This window comes from Amblyomma mixtum, chromosome 5 (genome assembly GCF_055824585.1).
Source record: "Amblyomma mixtum isolate Tamu chromosome 5, ASM5582458v1, whole genome shotgun sequence".
Classification (NCBI taxonomy): Eukaryota; Metazoa; Arthropoda; class Arachnida; order Ixodida; family Ixodidae; genus Amblyomma; species Amblyomma mixtum.
The window spans coordinates 169,156,498-169,170,467 of NC_143016.1; positions in this window are offsets into that span (position 1 = coordinate 169,156,498).

A 13,970-nucleotide genomic window follows, 5' to 3' on the forward strand; every position below is an offset into this window, starting at 1 on the left:
GATGCCAAAAGTCTGAATTGAGTAACGGGGAAAAAACTTCACATTGTCTCATCTTCAAATCCAATTTTCTAGGCGATAAATGCATATCTGGGTGCCGAATAGACATCCGCATAGCCAGAGAGAGCCATAGAATATATTTTTACCATGGACATAAATTCGATTGAGTTCTTCTTAGTGTCCCTTAAAGTATTGAATTGAATTGAATTGAGTTTATTTCCGGTCGAAACAACGGAGGGGGCTCGAACAAAAAGTGAAGCAAGTCCACTTGATTACGTTCGAGCCCCCTTTACATGGCATTTCGTGAGGACAAAATTCTAGTAAGACAACAGATACATTTACAGATTGCAGAATAGAACAAAAATGTTAGTTATGCACAGAAAATCTTACAAAATAATTTACACAATGCCAATATGCAATTATAAGTGCAAGGTTCATAGAAATAAGTACGTATAAAAATAATATGGGGGAACAAGGCAAAAGAAGTAATAATTACACAGAACAAGCTCGACAAAACAATTCACACAGTGAAATTATACAATTGTAGATAGAATATGTACAAAGCAAGTTAGGAAATAAAATAACGATGAAAGTATTTATTGCACCGCAGCAAAAGCCTAATACAATAAGACAATGAGAATGATGACATCAGTTAAAAGTGAACAGTATTGTTTGTGAAGGTGTTAATGGATTCAGTGGCTTGATTATATTTTTATGGTTGTCCCATGACATGTTTTTGTGCAGATATACTCCTAATGTTTTAATTGTGTCTACTACTTGTATTGCCTCTGATCCTAATGTAATATCAAGAGTATGCGGTATCTGAAACTGCCTGGGTGAAAAAATGACGGCTTTTGTTTTTTTGGCATTAATTTCAAGGGAGTTCTCAGTGCTCCACTCATGAAGATCTCGCATGACGTTGTTTATTTCTGCCTCTAGCAGTTGCAAGTTACTGTTGCGAAATAATAGGGTGGTGTCGTCTGCATATGATATGAAATGAGCAAGCGGGCTAATTCTAGTGATGTCATTCACGTAAAGGTTGAACAAGAGAGGCCCAAGAATGCTTCCCTGGGGTACCCCAGTATTAATTGGTCTGCGCGATGACAGGCGGTCATTTATTGAAACGCTTTGCATTCGATGTTTAAGGTATGATGTTATAAGCGATAGAGCTGTTCCTCTTATTCCATATATTTCAAGTTTTTTAACAATGTTTGGTGATTGAGTCGATCAAAGGCTTTTGAATAATCTATGTATATACCAACTATGATTTCTTTTTCTTCAAAAGCTTTTAATATTATTTCTTTCTGCGTTAGTAGGGCTAGTTCTGTTGATTTCCATTTCCGAAAGCCAAATTGTGTTGGTGTTAATATGTTGTAGTTTTCGACAAATTTGGTAATGCGAAAAAATAGGTAGCAGCGATATCGGACGGTAGTTAGACAAATTGTTCCGATATCCACCTTTGAAAACTGTAATCACTTTGGAAATTTGCATCTTAGCTTGGAAAAACGCCTGTGGTTAGGGCTTGATTGAAGATATAGGTAAGATGTGGAGCTAGCAGGTCCAGTGCGGACTTGATAGGCCTTATTTGAAAACTATCATTGCCACACGCAGAACTGTTACGTAGGGACATAAATGTTTCAAATACTTCACTGACGTCTACAGGACAAAGAAAGATACTGTTTGGATTCCTAGTCATAGTTCTCACTGATTCCGGACAATGAGCATTGGTTACCTGATTTACAAAATGGTTGTTAAATGCTTCAGCTAGTTTTTGTCCATCAATAACTACACCATTTAAGATTACCTCAAGGGGATCCTGGTTAGAGGATTTTCGATTAAGCAGTTCATTTAAAGGGATGCTGAAAGGTTTCCCAAAAAAATTGAGTGAAGAGATACACTTTACAGTTTTCCACCCTCGGAATTCGAATTTCTCATCGAAATTAGGCAAAAGAAAGCGCAAACCTATTTTATTTTGGCGAAAAGTGCCGCAGCAGCCTCGAGCCAGCTCGCGCGCCTCGTTGACGCCTGTGATAGGCTGGGCGCCTCGTGACGTAAACACTGGCGTTGGCTCGGTGAGCCCGGCTCGGTCGCCGCCGATGTAGTTCATGAAGCGCGTCGCGCGGTGTTCCGGTTGTTGGTTTGATGCTTATATCACGATGGAACACATCGAAGATTACCAGGAGGATCTTGGCGTCATCCCCTACATGTACGAACCAATCGCAAAGAGTAAACCGCTCCAAGGAAGCAACGATGCTGGCGCAAGCGGTGCTTTTGGCTTGAACGAAAGCGAAGCGTCAGCATCTCCACGTGTTGGAAATGTCCATTGGTAAGCATACTTTTCTAGCCAAACTTCATTCAGAGATACAATAAATTAATTTTGAAGCAAGCAAATGTAGTATAGCACTGCTCCACGAAATTTTCCTAATGCAATGTAAGCGGGATGCGATCGTCGGCATTGTTGTCTTGTCGCTTGTCGGTGCTGCCGCAAATCTGCTTGTAATCCACACAGACCATTAACAAGCGCAAGAAGTTATCAGGCTCTTTTTGCACGCAAATTTTATGCTGGCATCGCTTCATGGTCGCTGCGTGCCGGCTCGGTTCATAACACACGCGAAAGACACAAGTTCGCGGCGCTTTGCGGCAGAACTCGTCGAGGTGACAAACGTGCGCCTTCCGTTCTGCGTGCCAAGATGGGATCTCGCAGTAAATTGAAATCCTTGTTTAGGTGAGTTGCTTCATACTGCAAGCCCTTGTAGGAATATCTCCGTCCGTTTGCGGCCGCCTTTATCGCGCTGTTCTCGATGGCCTCGTGCTGCAACCAAGCAGGCCGAATCGCAAGGCTGGCTGTAGCACACGTGGCGTACAATTATATAATATTATTATTAATGTATGAAGCCATGCTGCACTCGGCAATTTTTTACGACTACATGTGTTATTATAAACGTATTCCTGGCAGAACATTTTACTGGTATTGGCTGCATTAGAACTTGAACAGACTTGTCAGCCTTGTCATCACTTTTAGAAAAGTTCGATGGCAGGGTCCTCAGCAGCATCTGCCAGTGGCATTCGACTTGTTGCACAGTCCTGATTTGTATTGCTGTTTGGTATGCATTCTTGACTGTCTGGTGTGCAGCCTCCAGGTGTGATGTCATTTTCCATGCACTCTTCATTTGCACTCTCGTCTGGTGCGCAGTCTTGATCTTGCAGCAGTTCGGCAATAACCTGAAAGGCATAAGCCACATGATGTTATTGTTCCAAACAGAACAAAAGTGTGCTTCAGTATGAGTAAAATCTGCTGATTTATTTCATAAACCATTTTGTTGATTGGCGAGCTCCGTGCGAAGTGAGATCATTTATTATATACCAGGTGTTCGTTTAGAAGGTCCAAAATTTATTTTAAAAAATGGGTAACTAACCTTGTATTAATTTTATACCTGGGGCTATATTGGGGGATACGGCAGACACCAGTAATAGGCAGAAGGCTTCCATTAGCTCACTAAAATGCATATCTTAATTAAATTTTTATTTTCATATTATGTTGTATTTCATATTATGTTGTATTTGCAGATTTGGAGCACCTCCTGCAAATACTATAGCCAAGCAAAAAAGATCACCTTAAAAACCCTGACAGGCAACTTCAAGCGCTAACACAGAATCAGCGGCCGCGTCCGACGTAGATCGCTCAAAAAAAAAGTGTGCGCTTTGGGGCCGGACTGCAAGCGCCATGACTGCGCACATTGGGCGCTGACGAGGCTGCTATCAGCCAGGCCCCAGGCGAAACCAAATTCAAAACGAAACGCCGCGCGCCCGTATACCAGAAACATGTGCAAACAGTTTTCTCGGCGCTCCGACCACGAAGAAAAATGTGCCGCGTACTACTCCCTATGTTCTCGCCACTGAGGGCTACGCATGAATCCTAGAATATCTGAGCTCCAACATAATTGAGTAAAGAGTCTGCATATAACGTCTTTTCACGTGCTCGCTTACCGAACGAAGATCTCTGCTCACGCGCGGCGCGCAGTCTCTGGTTGTGAGGCGCACTTCGCGTCGCTCCACCTCTTGCAGTATTAATAGCAGTTTAACGATTTTTACTCAGCCAAAAAATTTAGGGCCGAGTTCTGATATGAGTAATGCTGTACGAGATGCATGATGCATGCCTGCAAACATAACAGCTAAGCATTTATTTTGTAAGCTGCAGTTTGCTGCCGTCCTGACATTCTCATTCCAGCGCCGTTCATCTCACTACTACCCGAAGTCTTGCATCCACGAAATTACGCGCCATACACTACACAGAACACCGGTTCGCGCAGTCAAATTCTCATAGAGTTAATACACAAATTCTTACCTCGAGCTTCCACCTTTTCGCGAAAGCTGGCCTCGGTGGCGGTGACGAGCTCCTGTGCGCGAAGACAGACGGTATTGCGCCGGGTTTCAGTCCAGCTGACTTTGTTGACAGGCCCAATGAACGCATTATCGACAGGCTATGGTTATAGTCTTCATCACGAAAGTGGTCAGAGCATAGCACTGTAGTCTTTGAGGGCTTGAAATCCCTTCGCTTCACAGCAGCGACCCACCTCGCGGAAAGCTCCTTATTTTGCGGGAAATTATGAAAGACCACATCGTCGCGGCCGCTGGTGTTAGTGCAGCGGAAGGCTGCGCAGAACGCCGGCATGATGGTCCACCGCTTCACTCGATGCTGCCCACGTTTCTGTACGTCACCACAAACATAAAAAAGCACAAATACACGAACACACGGCAGATCGAAGCAGCTTACGATGGCACGCACGCAGAAACAGGCACGGTCGCGGAGGCTGCGTGGCGACGGAACACCAATGTTTACGTCACCACCTCACGGTTTCCGGTTTCGGCTCGCATCGTCAGGGTCATCAGCAGCGCTCGGCGGACAGCGGGGGGCGGGGCTACCGCGCAATTTTAAACGGCGATTACGTCGCTCCTAAGTGATTAATCTGCAAAAAAATTTCACCCGCATGATTTTTAAGGTTCCCACATCCATACGTGAGCATCTTAATGAATTCGAAAATCTCTTCAGCTTCCCTTTAACCTCTTCCACATGATTTCTGATTTCATGTTATGACCTGTTTCAAAAAAGTTATATAGGTACTGCCGTTTTTGACTCTGCAGAATGGCATTTGTTTTATTTCTACATTTCTTGAATATTTTCCAATCCTCAGTGTCTCGTGTGCTAAAAAATTTTTTGAAGAGTTTATCTTTCTTTTTTATCATTTTTAAACACTCCCTAGTAATCCATGGCTTACGTGTTTTTTGTGAGTTTCTTACGGTAACAAGATGGAATGATTGCGAATATGCTTCCAGTACGATACTCAGAAAATTATTATCTGCATCATCTGGTGATGACGAACTGTAAACTTGACTCCAGTTTGCTTGAGTCAATTTAAAACGGAAAGCCTTGATGGTTTCTTCATTAACGTTTTGAATTTTTCTGACCGGAAAAGTTATGGTATGGGTACGTTTAGGGGACGTTTTGCTAAGCAAGAATATCGGCAAGTGATCACTGATATTGCACGAAAGTTCTCCTCCTAATACTTCATCTTGAGGTAAATTTGTGATAAATAAATCTATTAGTGTGCTTGAGTTGATTGTTATCCTTGTGGGCATGTGAACCATGTTACTGAAGCCATGAGAGGCGAGTGCTATTTGGAATTAGTGTTCCGAGGTAGACGAGTCGAGTAAGTCTATGTTGAAATCTCCCCCTAGAATTGATGTGTAGTTATTTTTATTAGTGAATTCGAACAAGGCTTCAAGGTGATTTATAAAATCCCCCACACACCCATGTGGCGGCCTGTAGGCTACAGCAAAAATATATGGCTCATTAACTACAGCTAAACATTAAATGCAGTCATTAATTACTGTGAACTGCTTAAGTAGGTCATACTGAATGTATTTTTTGATGTTCGGTTGTATTCCTCCACCCCGTGCTTTGGAGCGGTTCAAAGCAAATGTCTGATAATTTTTGTCTGATATGGCATCACAGTCTGCAGTAGACCACGTCTCTGTTAGCATAATAGCATCGAAAGTAAACTTAAACTGAGCAAGAAATGTAGTCAGGACATCTTCTTTCTTGCGGCTTGATCTTATATTCAAGTGAAAACACTTGATACCCTTTATATTTCTAGTTTTGATAAGATCGCCAATCTCAGCAGGCTGTGAAGCCATTTCGAACGATGAAGTAGTATAGGCCGGCAGTACTTTACGTTCTACTGAATCTTTTGAATGTCGTTTTCACATTGGACACGAAGAACTTTTGATGTTTCATGTTTCCGCGCAAATACTTTTCCATCACGAACCCACACAAATTTCCAATCGTGGTCCTTTTTCTGTTTTTTTGCCAAGCTAAGGAGCTTCTTCATGGTAGAGCAGAAGTGCTCATTAATATACACAGTTTCAGAGTCATCAAATCCAAGGTCTTTGTTCGTTAGGTTAGTCTTTTTGGCTTTTGCGAGTGCAATGTCGCGCTTGGCACGAGACTTAAATTTAAGGATTATATTCTCTCTTTTGCTGTTGTCCCGAGCGGGGACACGGTGACATCTTTCGATATCATTCTCAGAGATAGTTTCACTGATAGCATCTCCAATCTTGGAAAGGATTGATGGTATGCTTTCGTCTGCTTGCTGTACTACTCCTTGAATTTCTAGGTTCGTGCTCCTTGAGTACAGTTCCAGTAACACTATGCGTTTTTCAAGTTCCTCATTTCTTTTTTCTAGAACCGCATATCTTGCCTCAGAAGTGGCTTTTTCAGTGCTCAGATTCGCATTTTTTCGACTTCTTTTGCAAGTTGCTGTTTTAGCGTTTCAATTTCAGCATGCGCAAAATCAAGGCTGTCGGTCAAACTTCTTTGCTCATTTCGAAGCTCTCCGATTTCACTTCGTACGTCCCTTTCGAGTGACAAGCGTGCAGTTTTAATTTCCTGCTGAAAGTTTTCCTTTAACTGAGCGAACTCTAGCTTTAGCTCTTCTTTTATCTTGGCTAGTTCCTTTGCCATCGGGACTAGGCTCGCTACAGCAGATAAGGATACACACACACACCCTGATACACACACGCACAGCGACACACACAGCTGCTATCAACTTGGCAATGGCGATGACCAGAAGGGCAGTAAGGTTTAGAAATAAAGTCGTTACACTAACCTTCACCCTAGAAGAGCCGAGCACCAGGCCAGGGGAAATCTTGTACCCATTAAAGAAAACCGGTGGGTACCCGGCGGCACTGGGGATCGAACCCAGCACCTCCCGAATGTGAGGCGGATGCTCTACCACAAGGCCACGGTTACACTAGGGGTTGGACGTTTCGGTTTAAACAAACAAAAAATTGATAGAAGTACAACGAATTCACTTTCGAAATTCGGTTTCAACCGGAAAAGGTCAGTACTTTCGGCTTTCAAGGCATAGCTAGCTGAATGTGAGTTGTACTCACTTAAAGTTGAAAATAATGCTCTGCAGACTGGGAAGCATCATCTCTTATTTGTCTTCTAGCTAAGCTCTGTTTCTTCACAATCATCTCCTGATCAGAGCAGTCAGTTGGTTGAAGGTGCACTGAAGAGGAATCTGAACTCGTTTTCTTGCCGCGGGAACTCGTTCTACACTTTCCTAGAATTCTCAGAAACCTAGATTTATTGCCCTGTGCGGCCGATTACCCTAATTTATATAGGATTAACGTCCGGCTCCCGTTTTTTCTTTAATTCCTCGCACACGGTGGGAGGAGTCGATCAACACGTGGAGTGCGTTTCAGGCAGGCGACTTTACTTTTGCTTTTATTTTGTTTCTTTTAGGTTTCCGTGAATAAATGGGTCTAGTCAGAGACTACATAGCTGCAAATTAGGCCCACGGAAATAAAAATACACGTGGACTCCTTGCTTTCGCCTATTGCTACGTATCACTCCGCCGATGGTAGAGCGGCAAGCCTCCACGGGACTGGGTGAAAGGTTGGTTGACTCCTCCCACCGTTTGCGGAGAATTAAAAAAAAGGTGGGAGCCGGACGTTAATCCGATTTAAATTAAGGAAATCCGCCACACAGGGCAATAACTAGAGGTTTCCAAGAACGCTCGGAACGTGTAGATCGAGTTCCAGCTGTAAAAATATGAGTTCAGATTCCTCTTCAGTGCACCTTTAATTACGGTAGTCAAATACAAGTGGGACGTTGGCACAAGAACGCGAATCGGCGTCACGGAAAAAGTATGTGGCTATCATGACTACTGAGCGGCAGTTTCATAGCTGCCAACAACACGCAGACCGCGTGATGTCCCACCCTTGCGCTCAACGCAGCGCGACAACCAAATAATAACATGTCAACCCAGTTCTTAAAGTAAACTTCCACTTCCATTTTGCCTTTATTTAAACTGAGGTACTCTCTTAGTGAGGGTAGCAATTTTTTCTAATGCGCAGCTCCAAGTCACCCAATTTTCACATTAATTACAGGTAAACAAATTTTTCAGGATAAAAAAAACCCAGGTAGACATTCAAGGACTACTTGACCGAAATTTTTCAAACCGTAAAAAGGTGGTTTTTTCATAGTACACCCCCGTATTATGCTACCCACGAAACATTACGCTCCAGTTTCAAGCAGTTACGGTGAAAAAGGCACGCAAAAATCGGCGTTTTCAATACCGAAACTGGAAAAACGGGCGCCATTGCCGCCCGCCGGAAGTGACGCATGTTTGAGACTGTAGTCCGGTTGGGTTCGGAGCGTCTGCTCGTTGCGGCTCGAGCAAAGCGCTGGTAGCGGTAGCGCGTGCAGCACTTTGTGCGATAAATACTGGTTATATTGCCACATTCCTGGACATTCTCGTGGCGCGGTCTCCTGGCCGAACTGCCTTAACCGCCATCCTGGCTAGCCTTAGCCATGGTGGCGGGCAGGGCTTCTTCGTCGTCTCTTCTTCGGGTTCCGCTCGGGAGTTCGCTGCTGCCTGGCGCTGCTCAGTAAAACGTGACCTGGCTGTCCCGACTGTATAGCCGTGACATATTTGGTGGAGCCGGCTGGGTAACATCCCATGTACACTGACTCTGAAGACACCTTTGAAGCCAGCTCTCAGTGCGTGGACACAACCCCCGTCCACAAAGCGAGCCGCCGCCTGCGAGGCCTACAGCCAGACTTCAGTGGCCTGACAAAACCAGATAGTACATCAAACAGATATGACATCAACCACTGGTAGCCAGACCACTCAACATTTTGGAGCTGACACTCCCTTCGTACTTCACGCGCCCCGGTCACCGCCGACGTTCCACGGTGACAGGTTCGAGGACGTTGAAGACTGGTTGGCCAGTTTCGACCGTGCGGCAGCCTTCAACCAGTGGGACAGTGAGCGCAAGTTGAGGAACGTTTACTTCGCACTAGAGGACTCGGCAAAGATCTGGTTCGAGAACCACGTGACCTCTTTTGCCACCTGGGAGGTTTCTCGTCGCGAGCTGCTGGCGACATTCGGCACCAGTGAACGAAAAGAGAAGGCGGAAGTCGCTCTGCACTCGAGATCGCAGCAGCCTAATGAGAGCGTCACCATGTTCGTTGAGGACATGATGCGCCTCTTCAGTCGAGCCGACCCTGCTATGGCCGAGGCAAAGAAAGTGCGGCACCTGATGCGGGGCGTTAAGGAGCAGCTGTTTGCTGGACTTGTCCGCCACCCTCCAAGGACAGTGGCACGAAGGAGGAATTTTACGAAGGAGGCAGTGAGCATGGAACGCTCCTTGCAGGAACGCGGTGCGCAGTACGGCCGGCAGGCTTGTCTGGCAGCCGCTCAAACCTGCACGCCTACGACGCTGCCTCCTGAAGATCTTCGAGACCTTGTAAGGAGCATCGTTCGCGAAGAACTCGGAAAACTCCGCTTCGAAGCTCCACAGGCCAGCGTCTCCGCCTTGTCGGACGTGGTACGGGATGAAATCCGTCGAGTGGTGCAGCCAGCACCAGTTGTTCCGGAGCCGCAACCGTACATCATGACGTACAGCGAGGCACTTCGACGGCCTGCGGCAGTGGCACAAGCTTTTTCACCTGTGCCGGCTTTGCAGTACCCACGTCCAACTGTGCCCACCGCCGTGCCGCAGGAATTCCGGCCCGCCATGCGTAAAGCGGACATGTGGCGAACGCCGAGGAACCGGCCACTCTGCTACCACTGCGGTGAGCCCGGCCACATCCTGCGCCACTGCCCCTACCGTCGGATGGGTTTAAGCGGTTTTGCTCCAGACGCTCCTCGACCACGCTACGGCGAGCGACCCCAGGAGATTGAACAGTACCTGACGTCCAACTTGCAGGCTCAGACCGTGCCGCGACGCCAGTCTTGATCCCCATCGCCAAGGAGATTCTCTTCTCCCTGCCGCCCGTCGACCTCTGGCGAATTCAGAGGCAGGTCCCCACGGCGGGAAAACTGAAGACGGCGTCCTCTGGGGGTAGGGCCGCCGCAGCTAGAAAGAGACAAGAGCCTCCACTCGACGATTTGCAGCGACGACGAGACCAACGACCACCTGACCTGACGAGCCCACCGACGAAGAGCCAGCAGTTGGCTTCTACGGAAATAACAGTAACCGCCGATAACTGTGAAGTAACCGCACTGGTAGATACCTGCGCTGATTTCTCTGTGATAAGCAGCCGGCTAGCCACGACCCTCAGAAAGATTTCGACACCTTGGACTGGGCCCCAGATCCGCACAGCCGGCGGCCATGTTGTGACGCCGACCGGCGTTTGCACCTTACGAATTCAGATCCGCGGCGTCACTTTCCCCGGCTGCTTTGCTGTGCTTCCTGAGTGCTCTAAAGACCTGATTCTCGGTCTGGATTTCCTACAGGAATATGGGGCTGTCATCGACTTGAAGGAGCTGATCGTCTCGTTTGCCGCACACCGTACTGTTGGCGACGAACCGCAGCAACGCAGGACTAAGTTGCGGGTCTGCGATGATGACGTGGTGATTCCGTCGAGAACCACCATGTTAGTAACTGTGGAGTGCGATGACAGCGCCGGCGCTCATGGCATCGCTGAAGCCAACATGTCACTGCTCCTGGGTCGGCAAGTGTGTGTAGCTCGCGGGCTTATAGAACTGAACAATAAGCGAGCCGAACTACTGATAACAAATTTCTGTTGTGAACCCAAATGTTTAGCGGCCAACACAACGATTGCTTATTTCGAAGAACTCGGGGAATGCGCCGGAGAGTACGCGTTGACGGGGACTACAAAGTCAGTAGAATCAACGAATGCTCCGGTTAAACTCGACGTGAAGCCGAATCTCCTGCCTAGTAAAAAACGCAACCTGCTGACTGTCATTGACTCTTTCCAGGACTGTTTTGCGTCAACCTCCAGAGTTAGACAAACGCCGATAACAAAACATCGAATTATAGTTGATGAAAGCCAGAGACCATTACGCCAGTCGCCGTACCGGATATCTTCAAAGGAACGGGATGCAATTCGAAGAGAAGTTCAAGAAATGCTCCGGGACGACGTGATCCAGCCATCGAAGAGCCCGTGGGCGTCGCCTGTGGTCCTAGTTGCAAAGAAAGATGGGACCCTACGGTTTTGTATTGATTACCGACGTCTGAACAAAGTAACTAAGAAAGACGTTTATCCTTTGCCGCGCATTGATGACTCCCTCGACCGCCTGCGGCACGCCAAATACTTTTCATCACTCTATTTACGCAGCGGCTACTGGCAAATAGAGGTGGACGAACGTGACCGGGAGAAGACCGCATTTATTACCCAGGACGGTTTGTACGAATTCAGTGTGCTCCCCTTCGGTCTATGCTCAGCTCCGGCAACTTTCCAACGGATGATGGACACTGTGCTTTCTGATCTCAAATGGCAGTCGTGTCTCGTGTACCTGGATGATGTTGTCATCTTCTCCGACACTTTCGAAGAACACCTCAGCCGCTTACGCGCTGTTTTCGAAGCTATCCGTTCCGCTGGTCTCTCCCTTAAGCCCGAAAAATGTCACTTCGCTTTCCAGGAGCTGAAGTTTTTGGGCCACATTGTGAGCGCCCAGGGCGTTAGCCCAGACCCCGACAAGACTGCCGCCGTCGCTTCTTTTCCCATTCCTGCTGACAAACGAAGTGTGCGCCGTTTTCTGGGTCTCTGCGCCTACTATCGGCGCTTTGTGAAAACTTCTCCCGAATAGCTGAGCCCCTTACTCGCCTCACCAAAGATAACGAACCGTTCTTCTGGGGTCGGGAGCAACAACATGCCTTCGAAGAGCTACGCACGCGTCTTCAAAGTACACCCGTACTTGGGCACTTCGATGAGGCAGCTGACACAGAACTGCACACAGACGCGAGTAACGTTGGCCTTGGTGCGGTACTTGTACAGTGGCAGGATGGTGTCGAACGCATAATCGCTTACGCAAGCCGCACGTTATCACGGTCTGAGGTGAACTATTCCACCACCGAAAAGGAATGTGTAGCTATTGTGTGGGCAGTAACGAAATTTCGACCCTATTTGTATGGCCGCCCTTTCCGAGTGGTGAGCGACCACCATTCGTTGTGTTGGTTGGCAAATCTCAAGGATCCCTCAGGGCGACTCGCACGCTGGAGCCTCCGACTGCAAGAATTTGATGTCACCATCGTGTATAAATCAGGGCAAAAGCACAGTGATGCAGATTGTTTGTCCCGTGCCCCACTTCCAGCCAGCACCGTGGACCTCGATGACGATTCCCTTTTCCTTGGGGTCATCTCCGCGTCCACCCTGGCTCACCGCCAACGAGACGACATTGAATTATGGTGCCTGATTGACTATCTCGAAGGAAGCGCTCAGACTCCGTCCCGCATCTTTTCACGCGGCCTGTCATTATTCTGTTTAAGGGAGGGCATCCTGTACAAAAAGAACTATAGGTCGACCGAGCCTGCCTATCTGCTCGTTAACCCTAATTCCTTTCGCGATGAAGTCTTGCAGGCGTGCCACGATGATCCTTCCTCTGGTCACCTTGGTTTCTCCCGAACGTTGGCACGCATACGGCAAAAGTATTCTGGCCCAAGCTCGCGGAGGTTGTGAAACGCTACGTCCGAACTTGCCGCGAGTGTCAACGTCGCAAGACTTCGTCGACTAAGCCGGCCGGACTATTGCAGCCTATTGATCCACCACAAGTTCCTTTCTACCAAGTCGGCATGGATTTACTCGGCCCCTTTCCGGAGTCTTCGCTGGGTAACCGGTACATTGTGGTCGCCACCGACTACCTCAGTCGATACTGTGAGACGAAAGCTCTTCCCCGTGGAACAGCTGCGGAAATTGCCACCTTGTTCATGCACAACATCGTGAAAACACACATCTTAAAACGGATGAAACGCCATAAAAAAGTTTCAAACGTGTTTTATTTGCTGTAGTAGAATAGAAAAGTCCTGGCTCAACCTCAGCGAAGATGATCGCGCAGGAATGCTAGTGAGCGCTGTTTGCCTGGCAGTATTCAATTACAGCTTGTGCAAAGTTCGGATATAGCGGAGGAAGGAAGCATATTCAAATGGAGGCCAAGCAGAAGTGCTTGGATTCTAAAGTCGGCTTTTTTGAGCGGGCACGCGCGTGCCAACAGCACATGTGCGCTCTGCTGTGCGTGCAATATGGTTGTTGTCTTGATAAAAAAAATGACCTGCCTTCTCCTCATTTTTCTCCCCCGTCGAAAGGTATTCCTGCCTGTGCACAGAAATTTGGAACAGGTGCTTTGAACGCCAGTTAAATTAATAAAAACAGATAGATGTGTAGGAAGAGAGCTGAAGAGAATTATGTGCTGCGTTAAGCGAAAGAATATGCAAGAAGCAAAATTTGTGTTGCAAAATAAATATATATTTTTCTCTTCGAGGACCGTGGCATCAGTGCGGTGCCGATGGTGGACTGGTTCATCTTTGCGCGCCTCGGTCGGGCAAGCAACTGCGCGTTGCGAAATACATGCCGATTCAAATGAACAAAAACTTATGCGTTGCATTCATTACAGTATTTACCTAGAACCACTTAAAGCCCGTGTACTGCAGGGACGGAAAGG